Consider the following 13481-nt stretch of genomic DNA (forward strand, 5'->3'; position numbering starts at 1 on the left):
ACCTGTAGATTTTGGCCTCTAGCTCAGCCGGCACCTAGGGAAACCTACCAAACCTGTGCATTTCTGAAACCTAGAGACCTAGGGGAATCCAAGGAGGGGTGACTTGCGGGGCTCGGACCAGGTTCTGTTACCCAGAATCCTTTGCAAACCTCAAAATTTGGCTAAAAAAACACATGTTCCTCACATTTCTGTGGCAGAAAGTTCTGGAATCTGAGAGGAGACACAAATTTCCTTCCACCCAGCGTTCCCCCAAGTCTCCCGATAAAAATGATACCTCACTTGTGTGGGTAGGCCTAGCGCCCGCGACAGCAAACGCCCCAAAGCGCAACGTGGACACATCCAAATTTTTGGAAGAAAACAGAGGTGTTTTTTGCGAAGTGCCTACCTGTAGATTTTGGCCTCTAGCTCAGCCGGCACCTAGGGAAACCTACCAAACCTGTGCATTTCTGAAAACTAGAGACCTAGGGGAATCCAAGGAGGGGTGACTTGCGGGGCTCAGACCAGGTTCCGTTACCCAGAATCCTTTGCAAACCTCAAAATTTGGCTAAAAAAACACATGTTCCTCACATTTCTGTGGCAGAAAGTTCTGGAATCTGAGAGGAGCCACAAATTTCCTTCCACCCAGCGTTCCCCCAAGTCTCCCGATAAAAATGATACCTCACTTGTGTGGGTAGGCCTACACCCGCGACAGCAAACGACCCAAAGCGCAACGTGGACACATCCAAATTTTTGAAAGAAAACAGTGCCTACCTGTGGATTTTGGCCTCTAGCTCAGCCGGCACCTAGGGAAACCTACCAAACCTTTGCATTTCTGAAACCTAGAGACCTAGGGGAATCCAAGGAGGGGTGACTTGCGGGGCTCGGACCAGGTTCTGTTACCCAAAATCCTTTGCAAATCTCAAAATTTGGCTAAAAAAACACATGTTCCTCACATTTCTGTGGCAGAAAGTTCTGGAATCTGAGAGGAGACACAAATTTCCTTCCACCCAGCGTTCCCCCAAGTCTCCCGATAAAAATGATACCTCACTTGTGTGGGTAGGCCTAGCGCCCGCGACAGCCAACGCCCCAAAGCGCAACATGGACACATCCAAATTTTTGGAAGAAAACAGAGGTGTTTTTTGCGAAGTGCCTACCTGTAGATTTTGGCCTCTAGCTCAGCCGGCACCTAGGGAAACCTACCAAACCTGTGCATTTCTGAAAACTATAGACCTAGAGGAATCCAAGGAGGGGTGACTTGCGGGGCTCGGACCAGGTTCTGTTACCCAGAATCCTTTGCAAACCTCAAAATTTGGCTAAAAAAACACATGTTCCTCACATTTCTGTGGCAGAAAGTTCTGGAATCTGAGAGGAGCCACAAATTTCCTTCCACCCAGCGTTCCCCCAAGTCTCCCGATAAAAATGATACCACACTTGTGTGGGTAGGCCTAGCACCCGCGACAGCAAACGCCCCAAAGCGCAACGTGGACACATCCAAATTTTTGATAGAAAACAGTGCCTACCTGTGGATTTTGGCCTCTAGCTCAGCCGGCACCTAGGGAAACCTATCAAACCTGTGCATTTCTGAAACCTAGAGACGTAGGGGAATCCAAGGAGGGGTGACTTGCGGGGCTCGGACCAGGTTCTGTTACCCAGAATCCTTTGCAAACCTCAAAATTTGGCTAAAAAAACACATGTTCCTCACATTTCTGAGGCAGAAAGTTCTGGAATCTGAGAGGAGACACAAATTTCCTTCCACCCAGCGTTCCCGCAAGTCTCCCGATAAAAATGATACCTCACATGTGTGGGTAGGCCTATTGCCCGCGACAGCAAACGCCCCAAAGCACAACGTGGACACATCCAAATTTTTGGAAGAAAACAGAGGTGTTTTTTGCGAAGTGCCTACCTGTAGATTTTGGCCTCTAGCTCAGCCGGCACCTAGGGAAACCTACCAAACCTGTGCATTTCTGAAAACTAGAGACCTAGGGGAATCCAAGGAGGGGTGACTTGCGGGGCTCGGACCAGGTTCTGTTACCCAGAATCCTTTGCAAACCTCAAAATTTGGGTAAAAAAACACATGTTTCTCACATTTCTGTGGCAGAAAGTTCTGGAATCTGAGAGGAGCCACAAATTTCCTTCCACCCAGCGTTCCCCCAAGTCTCCCGATAAAAATGATACCTCACTTGTGTGGGTAGGCCTAGCGCCTGCGACAGGAAACGCCAAAAAGCGCAACGTGGACACATTCAAATTTTTGGAAGAAAACAGAGGTGTTTTTTGCGAAGTGCCTACCTATAGATTTTGGCCTTTAGCTCAGCCGGCACCTAGGGAAACCTACCAAACCTGTGCATTTCTGAAACCTAGAGACCTAGGGGAATCCAAGGAGGGGTGACTTGCGGGGCTCGGACCAGGTTCTGTTACCCAGAATCCTTTGCAAACCTCAAAATTTGGCTAAAAAAACACATGTTCCTCACATTTCTGTGGCAGAAAGTTCTGGAATCTGAGAGGAGCCACAAATTTCCTTCCACCCAGCGTTTCCCCAAGTCTCCCGATAAAAATGATACCACACTTGTGTGGGTAGGCCTAGCACCCGCGACAGCAAACGCCCCAAAGCGCAACGTGGACACATCCAAATTTTTGATAGAAAACAGTGCCTACCTGTGGATTTTGGCCTCTAGCTCAGCCGGCACCTAGGGAAACCTATCAAACCTGTGCATTTCTGAAACCTAGAGACGTAGGGGAATCCAAGGAGGGGTGACTTGCGGGGCTCGGACCAGGTTCTGTTACCCAGAATCCTTTGCAAACCTCAAAAGTTGGCTAAAAAAACACATGTTCCTCACATTTCTGAGGCAGAAAGTTCTGGAATCTGAGAGGAGCCACAAATTTCCTTCCACCCAGCGTTCCCGCAAGTCTCCCGATAAAAATGATACCTCACATGTGTGGGTAGGCCTATTGCCCGCGACAGCAAACGCCCCAAAGCGCAACGTGGACACATCCAAATTTTTGGAAGAAAACAGAGGTGTTTTTTGCGAAGTGCCTACCTGTAGATTTTGGCCTCTAGCTCAGCCGGCACCTAGGGAAACCTACCAAACCTGTGCATTTCTGAAAACTAGAGACCTAGGGGAATCCAAGGAGGGGTGACTTGCGGGGCTCGGACCAGGTTCTGTTACCCAGAATCCTTTGCAAACCTCAAAATTTGGGTAAAAAAACACATGTTTCTCACATTTCTGTGGCAGAAAGTTCTGGAATCTGAGAGGAGCCACAAATTTCCTTCCACCCAGCGTTCCCCCAAGTCTCCCGATAAAAATGATACCTCACTTGTGTGGGTAGGCCTAGCGCCCGCGACAGCAAACGCCCCAAAGCGCAACGTGGACACATCCAAATTTTTGGAAGAAAACAGAGGTGTTTTTTGCGAACTGAATACCTGTGGATTTTGGCCTCTAGCTCAGCCGCACCTAGGGAAACATACCAAACCTGTGCATTTCTGAAAACTAGAGACCTAGGGGAATCCAAGGAGGGGTGACTTGCGGGGCTCGGACCAGGTTCTGTTACCCAGAATCCTTTGCAAACCTCAAAATGTGGCTAAAAAAACACATGTTCCTCACATTTCTGTGGCAGAAAGTTCTGGAATCTGAGAGGAGCTACAAATTTCCTTCCACCCAGCGTTCCCCCAAGTCTCCCGATAAAAATTATACCTCACTTGTGTGGGTAGCCCTAGCACCCGCGACAGCAAACGCCCCAAAGCGCAACGTGGACACATACAAATTTTTGATAGAAAACAGTGCCTAACTGTGGATTTTGGCCTCTAGCTCAGCCGGCACCTAGGGAAACCTATCAAACCTGTGCATTTCTGAAACCTAGAGACGTAGGGGAATCCAAGGAGGGGTGACTTGCGGGGCTCGGACCAGGTTCTGTTACCCAGAATCCTTTGCAAACCTCAAAATTTGGCTAAAAAAACACATGTTCCTCACATTTCTGAGGCAGAAAGTTCTGGAATCTGAGAGGAGCCACAAATTTCCTTCCACCCAGCGTTCCCCCAAGTCTCCCGGTAAAAATGATACCTCACTTGTGTGGGTAGGCCTAGCGCCCGCGACAGCAAACGCCCCAAAGCGCAACGTGGACACATCCAAATTTTTGGAAGAAAACAGAGGTGTTTTTTGCGAAGTGCCTACCTGTGGATTTTGGCCTCTAGCTCAGCCGCACCTAGGGAAACATACCAAACCTGTGCATTTCTGAAAACTAGAGACCTAGGGGAATCCAAGGAGGGGTGACTTGCGGGGCTCGGACCAGGTTCTGTTACCCAGAATCCTTTGCAAACCTCAAAATGTGGCTAAAAAAACACATGTTCCTCACATTTCTGTGGCAGAAAGTTCTGGAATCTGAGAGGAGCCACAAATTTCCTTCCACCCAGCGTTCCCCCAAGTCTCCCGATAAAAATTATACCTCACTTGTGTGGGTAGCCCTAGCACCCGCGACAGCAAACGCCCCAAAGCGCAACGTGGACACATCCAAATTTTTGAAAGAAAACAGTGCCTAACTGTGGATTTTTGCCTCTAGCTCAGCCGGCACCTAGGGAAACCTACCAAACCTGTGCATTTCTGAAACCTAGAGACCTAGGGGAATCCAAGGAGGGGTGACTTGCGGGGCTCGGACCAGGTTCTGTTACCCAGAATCCTTTGCAAACCTCAAAATTTGGCTAAAAAAACACATGTTCCTCACATTTCTGTGGCAGAAAGTTCTGGAATCTGAGAGGAGACACAAATTTCCTTCCACCCAGCGTTCCCCCAAGTCTCCCGATAAAAATGATACCTCACTTGTGTGGGTAGGCCTAGCGCCCGCGACAGCAAACGCCCCAAAGCGCAACGTGGACACATCCAAATTTTTGGAAGAAAACAGAGGTGTTTTTTGCAAAGTGCCTACCTGTAGATTTTGGCCTCTAGCTCAGCCGGCACCTAGGGAAACCTACCAAACCTGTGCATTTCTGAAAACTAGAGACCTAGGGGAATCCAAGGAGGGGTGACTTGCGGGGCTCGGACCAGGTTCTGTTACCCAGAATCCTTTGCAAACCTCAAAATTTGGCTAAAAAAACACATGTTTCTCACATTTCTGTGGCAGAAAGTTCTGGAATCTGAGAGGAGCCACAAATTTCCTTCCACCCAGCGTTCCCCCAAGTCTCCCGATAAAAATGATACCTCACTTGTGTGGGTAGGCCTAGCGCCTGCGACAGGAAACGCCCCAAAGCGCAACGTGGACACATCCAAATTTTGGGAAGAAAACAGAGGTGTTTTTTGCAAAATGCCTACCTGTAGATTTTGGCCTCTAGCTCAGCCGGCACCTAGGGAAACCTACCAAACCTGTGCATTTCTGAAACCTAGAGACCTAGGGGAATCCAAGGAGGGGTGACTTGCGGGGCTCGGACCAGGTTCTGTTACCCAGAATCCTTTGCAAACCTCAAAATTTGGCTAAAAAAACACATGTTCCTCACATTTCTGTGGCAGAAAGTTCTGAAATCTGAGAGGAGACACAAATTTCCTTCCACCCAGCGTTCCCCCAAGTCTCCCGATAAAAATGATACCTCACTTGTGTGGGTAGGCCTAGCGCCCGCGACAGCAAACGCCCCAAAGCGCAACGTGGACACATCCAAATTTTTGGAAGAAGACAGAGGTGTTTTTTGCGAAGTGCCTACCTGTAGATTTTGGCCTCTAGCTCAGCCGGCACCTAGGGAAACCTACCAAACGTGTGCATTTCTGAAACCAAGAGACCTAGGGGAATCCAAGGAGGGGTGACTTGCGGGGCTCGGACCAGGTTCTGTTACCCAGAATCCTTTGCAAACCTCAAAATTTGGCTAAAAAAACACATGTTTCTCACATTTCTGTGGCAGAAAGTTCTGGAATCTGAGAGGAGCCCCAAATTTCCTTCCACCCAGCGTTCCCAAAAGTCTCCCGATAAATATGATACCTCACTTGTGTGGGTAGGCCTAGCGCCTGCGACAGGAAACGCCCCAAAGCGCAACATGGACACATCCAAATTTTTGGAAGAAAACAGAGGTGTTTTTTGCGAAGTGCCTACCTGTAGATTTTGGCCTCTAGCTCAGCCGGCACCTAGGGAAACCTACCAAACCTGTGCATTTCTGAAACCTAGAGACCTAGGGGAATCCAAGGAGGGGTGACTTGCGGGGCTCGGACCAGGTTCTGTTACCCAGAATCCTTTGCAAACCTCAAAATTTGGCTAAAAAAACACATGTTCCTCACATTTCTGTGGCAGAAAGTTCTGGAATCTGAGAGGAGACACAAATTTCCTTCCACCCAGCGTTCCCCCAAGTCTCCCGATAAAAATGATACCTCACTTGTGTGGGTAGGCCTAGCGCCCGCGACAGCAAACGCCCCAAAGCGCAACGTGGACACATCCAAATTTTTGGAAGAAAACAGAGGTGTTTTTTGCGAAGTGCCTACCTGTAGATTTTGGCTTCTAGCTCAGCCGGCACCTAGGGAAACCTACCAAACCTGTGCATTTCTGAAAACTAGAGACCTAGGGGAATCCAAGGAGGGGTGACTTGCGGGGCTCAGACCAGGTTCCGTTACCCAGAATCCTTTGCAAACCTCAAAATTTGGCTAAAAAAACACATGTTCCTCACATTTCTGTGGCAGAAAGTTCTGGAATCTGAGAGGAGCCACAAATTTCCTTCCACCCAGCGTTCCCCCAAGTCTCCCGATAAAAATGATACCTCACTTGTGTGGGTAGGCCTACACCCGCGACAGCAAACGCCCCAAAGCGCAACGTGGACACATCCAAATTTTTGAAAGAAAACAGTGCCTACCTGTGGATTTTGGCCTCTAGCTCAGCCGGCACCTAGGGAAACCTACCAAACCTTTGCATTTCTGAAACCTAGAGACCTAGGGGAATCCAAGGAGGGGTGACTTGCGGGGCTCGGACCAGGTTCTGTTACCCAAAATCCTTTGCAAATCTCAAAATTTGGCTAAAAAAACACATGTTCCTCACATTTCTGTGGCAGAAAGTTCTGGAATCTGAGAGGAGACACAAATTTCCTTCCACCCAGCGTTCCCCCAAGTCTCCCGATAAAAATGATACCTCACTTGTGTGGGTAGGCCTAGCGCCCGCGACAGCCAACGCCCCAAAGCGCAACATGGACACATCCAAATTTTTGGAAGAAAACAGAGGTGTTTTTTGCGAAGTGCCTACCTGTAGATTTTGGCCTCTAGCTCAGCCGGCACCTAGGGAAACCTACCAAACCTGTGCATTTCTGAAAACTAGAGACCTAGAGGAATCCAAGGAGGGGTGACTTGCGGGGCTCGGACCAGGTTCTGTTACTCAGAATCCTTTGCAAACCTCAAAATTTGGCTAAAAAAACACATGTTCCTCACATTTCTGTGGCAGAAAGTTCTGGAATCTGAGAGGAGCCACAAATTTCCTTCCACCCAGCGTTCCCCCAAGTCTCCCGATAAAAATGATACCTCACTTGTGTGGGTAGGCCTAGCACCCGCGACAGCAAACGCCCCAAAGCGCAACGTGGACACATCCAAATTTTTGATAGAAAACAGTGCCTACCTGTGGATTTTGGCCTCTACCTCAGCCGGCACCTAGGGAAACCTATCAAACCTGTGCATTTCTGAAACCTAGAGACGTAGGGGAATCCAAGGAGGGGTGACTTGCGGGGCTCGGACCAGGTTCTGTTACCCAGAATCCTTTGCAAACCTCAAAATTTGGCTAAAAAAACACATGTTCCTCACATTTCTGAGGCAGAAAGTTCTGGAATCTGAGAGGAGCCACAAATTTCCTTCCACCCAGCGTTCCCGCAAGTCTCCCGATAAAAATGATACCTCACATGTGTGGGTAGGCCTATTGCCCGCGACAGCAAACGCCCCAAAGCGCAACGTGGACACATCCAAATTTTTGGAAGAAAACAGAGGTGTTTTTTGCGAAGTGCCTACCTGTAGATTTTGGCCTCTAGCTCAGCCGGCACCTAGGGAAACCTACCAAACCTGTGCATTTCTGAAACCTAGAGACCTAGGGGAATCCAAGGAGGGGTGACTTGCGGGGCTCGGACCAGGTTCTGTTACCCAGAATCCTTTGCAAACCTCAAAATTTGGCTAAAAAAACACATGTTCCTCACATTTCTGTGGCAGAAAGTTCTGGAATCTGAGAGGAGACACAAATTTCCTTCCACCCAACGTTCCCCCAAGTCTCCCGATAAAAATGATACCTCACTTGTGTGGGTAGGCCTAGCGCCCGTGACAGCAAACGCCCCAAAGCGCAACGTGGACACATCCAAATTTTTGGAAGAAAACAGAGGTGTTTTTTGCGAAGTGCCTACCTGTGGATTTTGGCCTCTAGCTCAGCCGCACCTAGGGAAACCTACCAAACCTGTGCATTTCTGAAAACTAGAGACCTAGGGGAATCCAAGGAGGGGTGACTTGCGGGGCTCGGACCAGGTTCTGTTACCCAGAATCCTTTGCAAACCTCAAAATGTGGCTAAAAAAACACATGTTCCTCACATTTCTGTGGCAGAAAGTTCTGGAATCTGAGAGGAGCCACAAATTTCCTTCCACCCAGCGTTCCCCCAAGTCTCCCGATAAAAATTATACCTCACTTGTGTGGGTAGGCCTAGCACCCGCGACAGCAAACGCCCCAAAGCGCAACGTGGACACATCCAAATTTTTGAAAGAAAACAGTGCCTAACTGTGGATTTTGGCCTCTAGCTCAGCCGGCACCTAGGGAAACCTACCAAACCTGTGCATTTCTGAAACCTAGAGACCTAGGGGAATCCAAGGAGGGGTGACTTGCGGGGCTCGGACCAGGTTCTGTTACCCAGAATCCTTTGCAAACCTCAAAATTTGGCTAAAAAAACACATGTTCCTCACATTTCTGTGGCAGAAAGTTCTGGAATCTGAGAGGAGACACAAATTTCCTTCCACCCAGCGTTCCCCCAAGTCTCCCGATAAAAATGATACCTCACTTGTGTGGGTAGGCCTAGCGCCCGCGACAGCAAACGCCCCAAAGCGCAACGTGGACACATCCAAATTTTTGGAAGAAAACAGAGGTGTTTTTTGCAAAGTGCCTACCTGTAGATTTTGGCCTCTAGCTCAGCCGGCACCTAGGGAAACCTACCAAACCTGTGCATTTCTGAAAACTAGAGACCTAGGGGAATCCAAGGAGGGGTGACTTGCGGGGCTCGGACCAGGTTCTGTTACCCAGAATCCTTTGCAAACCTCAAAATTTTGCTAAAAAAACACATGTTCCTCACATTTCTGTGGCAGAAAGTTCTGGAATCTGAGTGGAGCCACTAATTTCCTTCCACCCAGCGTTCCCCCAAGTCTCCCGATAAAAATGATACCTCACTTGTGTGGGTAGGCCTAGCGCCCGCGACAGCAAACGTCCCAAAGCGCAACGTGGACACATCCAAATTTTTGGAAGAAAACAGAGGTGTTTTTTGCGAAGTGCCTACCTGTAGATTTTGGCCTCTAGCTCAGCCGGCACCTAGGGAAACCTACCAAACCTGTGCATTTCTGAAAACTAGAGACATAGGGGAATCCAAGGAGGGGTGACTTGCGGGGCTCGGACCAGGTTCTGTTACCCAGAATCCTTTGCAAACCTCAAAATATGGCTAAAAAAACACATATTTCTCACATTTCTGTGGCAGAAAGTTCTGGAATCTGAGAGGAGCCACAAATTTCCTTCCACCCAGCGTTCCCCCAAGTCTCCCGATAAAAATGATACCTCACTTGTGTGGGTAGGCCTAGCGCCTGCGACAGGAAACGCCCCAAAGCGCAAAGTGAACACATCCACATTTTTGGAAGAAAACAGAGGTGTTTTTTGCAAAATGCCTACCTGTAGATTTTGGCCTCTAGCTCAGCCGGCACCTAGGGAAACCTACCAAACCTGTGCATTTCTGAAACCTAGAGACCTAGGGGAATCCAAGGAGGGGTGACTTGCGGGGCTCGGACCAGGTTCTGTTACCCAGAATCCTTTGCAAACCTCAAAATTTGGCTAAAAAAACACATGTTCCTCACATTTCTGTGGCAGAAAGTTCTGAAATCTGAGAGGAGACACAAATTTCCTTCCACCCAGCGTTCCCCCAAGTCTCCCGATAAAAATGATACCTCACTTGTGTGGGTAGGCCTAGCGCCCGCGACAGCAAACGCCCCAAAGCGCAACGTGGACACATCCAAATTTTTGGAAGAAAACAGAGGTGTTTTTTGCGAAGTGCCTACCTGTAGATTTTGGCCTCTAGCTCAGCCGGCACCTAGGGAAACCTACCAAACCTGTGCATTTCTGAATACTAGAGACCTAGGGGAATCCAAGGAGGGGTGACTTGCGGGGCTCGGACCAGGTTCTGTTACCCAGAATCCTTTGCAAACCTCAAAATTTGGCTAAAAAAACACATGTTCCTCACATTTCTGTGGCAGAAAGTCCTGGAATCTGAGAGGAGCCACTAATTTCCTTCCACCCAGCGTTCCCCCAAGTCTCCCGATAAAAATGATACCTCACTTGTGTGGGTAGGCCTAGCGCCTGCGACAGGAAACGCCAAAAAGCGCAACGTGGACACATTCAAATTTTTGGAAGAAAACAGAGGTGTTTTTTGCGAAGTGCCTACCTATAGATTTTGGCCTCTAGCTCAGCCGGCACCTAGGGAAACCTACCAAACCTGTGCATTTCTGAAACCTAGAGACCTAGGGGAATCCAAGGAGGGGTGACTTGCGGGGCTCGGACCAGGTTCTGTTACCCAGAATCCTTTGCAAACCTCAAAATTTGGCTAAAAAAACACATGTTCCTCACATTTCTGTGGCAGAAAGTTCTGGAATCTGAGAGGAGACACAAATTTCCTTCCACCCAACGTTCCCCCAAGTCTCCCGATAAAAATGATACCTCACTTGTGTGGGTAGGCCTAGCGCCCGCGACAGCAAACGCCCCAAAGCGCAACGTGGACACATCCAAATTTTTGGAAGAAAACAGAGGTGTTTTTTGCGAAGTGCCTACCTGTGGATTTTGGCCTCTAGCTCAGCCGGCACCTAGGGAAACCTACCAAACCTGTGCATTTCTGAAAACTAGAGACCTAGGGGAATCCAAGGAGGGGTGACTTGCGGGGCTCGGACCAGGTTCTGTTACCCAGAATCCTTTGCAAACCTCAAAATGTGGCTAAAAAAACACATGTTCCTCACATTTCTGTGGCAGAAAGTTCTGGAATCTGAGAGGAGCCACAAATTTCCTTCCACCCAGCGTTACCCCAAGTCTCCCGATAAAAATTATACCTCACTTGTGTGGGTAGGCCTAGCACCCGCGACAGCAAACGCCCCAAAGCGCAACGTGGACACATCCAAATTTTTGAAAGAAAACAGTGCCTAACTGTGGATTTTGGCCTCTAGCTCAGCCGGCACCTAGGGAAACGTACCAAACCTGTGCATTTCTGAAACCTAGAGACCTAGGGGAATCCAAGGAGGGGTGACTTGCGGGGCTCGGACCAGGTTCTGTTACCCAGAATCCTTTGCAAACCTCAAAATTTGGCTAAAAAAACACATGTTCCTCACATTTCTGTGGCAGAAAGTTCTGGAATCTGAGAGGAGACACAAATTTCCTTCCACCCAGCGTTCCCCCAAGTCTCCCGATAAAAATGATACCTCACTTGTGTGGGTAGGCCTAGCGCCCGCGACTGCAAACGCCCCAAAGCGCAACGTGGACACATCCAAATTTTTGGAAGAAAACAGAGGTGTTTTTTGCAAAGTGCCTACCTGTAGATTTTGGCCTCTAGCTCAGCCGGCACCTAGGGAAACCTACCAAACCTGTGCATTTCTAAAAACTAGAGACCTAGGGGAATCCAAGGAGGGGTGACTTGCGGGGCTCGGACCAGGTTCTGTTACCCAGAATCCTTTGCAAACCTCAAAATTTGGCTAAAAAAACACATGTTCCTCACATTTCTGTGGCAGAAAGTCCTGGAATCTGAGAGGAGCCACTAATTTCCTTCCACCCAGCGTTCCCCCAAGTCTCCCGATAAAAATGATACCTCACTTGTGTGGGTAGGCCTAGCGCCCGCGACAGCAAACGCCCCAAAGCGCAACGTGGACACATCCAAATTTTTGGAAGAAAACAGAGGTGTTTTTTGCGAAGTGCCTACCTGTAGATTTTGGCCTCTAGCTCAGCCGGCACCTAGGGAAACCTACCAAACCTGTGCATTTCTGAAAACTAGAGACCTAGGGGAATCCAAGGAGGGGTGATTTGCGGGGCTCGGACCAGGTTCTGTTACCCAGAATCCTTTGCAAACCTCAAAATTTGGCTAAAAAAACACATGTTTCTCACATTTCTGTGGCAGAAAGTTCTGGAATCTGAGAGGAGCCACAAATTTCCTTCCACCCAGCGTTCCCCCAAGTCTCCCGATAAAAATGATACCTCACTTGTGTGGGTAGGCCTAGCGCCTGCGACAGGAAACGCCCCAAAGCGCAACGTGGACACATCCAAATTTTTGGAAGAAAACAGAGGTGTTTTTTGCAAAATGCCTACCTGTAGATTTTGGCCTCTAGCTCAGCCGGCACCTAGGGAAACCTACCAAACCTGTGCATTTCTGAAACCTAGAGACCTAGGGGAATCCAAGGAGGGGTGACTTGCGGGGCTCGGACCAGGTTCTGTTACCCAGAATCCTTTGCAAACCTCAAAATTTGGCTAAAAAAACACATGTTCCTCACATTTCTGTGGCAGAAAGTTCTGAAATCTGAGAGGAGACACAAATTTCCTTCCACCCAGCGTTCCCCCAAGTCTCCCGATAAAAATGATACCTCACTTGTGTGGGTAGGCCTAGCGCCCGCGACAGCAAACGCCCCAAAGCGCAACGTGGACACATCCAAATTTTTGGAAGAAAACAGAGGTGTTTTTTGCGAAGTGCCTAACTGTAGATTTTGGCCTCTAGCTCAGCCGGCACCTAGGGAAACCTACCAAACCTGTGCATTTCTGAATACTAGAGACCTAGGGGAATCCAAGGAGGGGTGACTTGCGGGGCTCGGACCAGGTTCTGTTACCCAGAATCCTTTGCAAACCTCAAAATTTGGCTAAAAAAACACATGTTCCTCACATTTCTGTGGCAGAAAGTCCTGGAATCTGAGAGGAGCCACTAATTTCCTTCCACCCAGCGTTCCCCCAAGTCTCCCGATAAAAATGATACCTCACTTGTGTGGGTAGGCCTAGCGCCCGCGACAGCAAACGCCTCAAAGCGCAACGTGGACACATCCTAATTTTTGGAAGAAAACAGAGGTGTTTTTTGCAAAGTGCCTACCTGTAGATTTTGGCCTCTAGCTCAGCCGGCACCTAGGGAAACCTACCAAACCTGTGCATTTCTGAAACCTAGAGACATAGGGGAATCCAAGGAGGGGTGACTTGTGGGGCTCGGACCAGGTTCTGTTACCCAGAATCCTTTGCAAGCCTCAAAATTTGGCTAAAAAAACACATGTTTCTCACATTTCTGTGGCAGAAAGTTCTGGAATCTGAGAGGAGCCACAAATTTCCTT

This window comes from Pleurodeles waltl, chromosome 1_1 (assembly GCF_031143425.1).
Source record: "Pleurodeles waltl isolate 20211129_DDA chromosome 1_1, aPleWal1.hap1.20221129, whole genome shotgun sequence".
Taxonomy (NCBI): Eukaryota; Metazoa; Chordata; class Amphibia; order Caudata; family Salamandridae; genus Pleurodeles; species Pleurodeles waltl.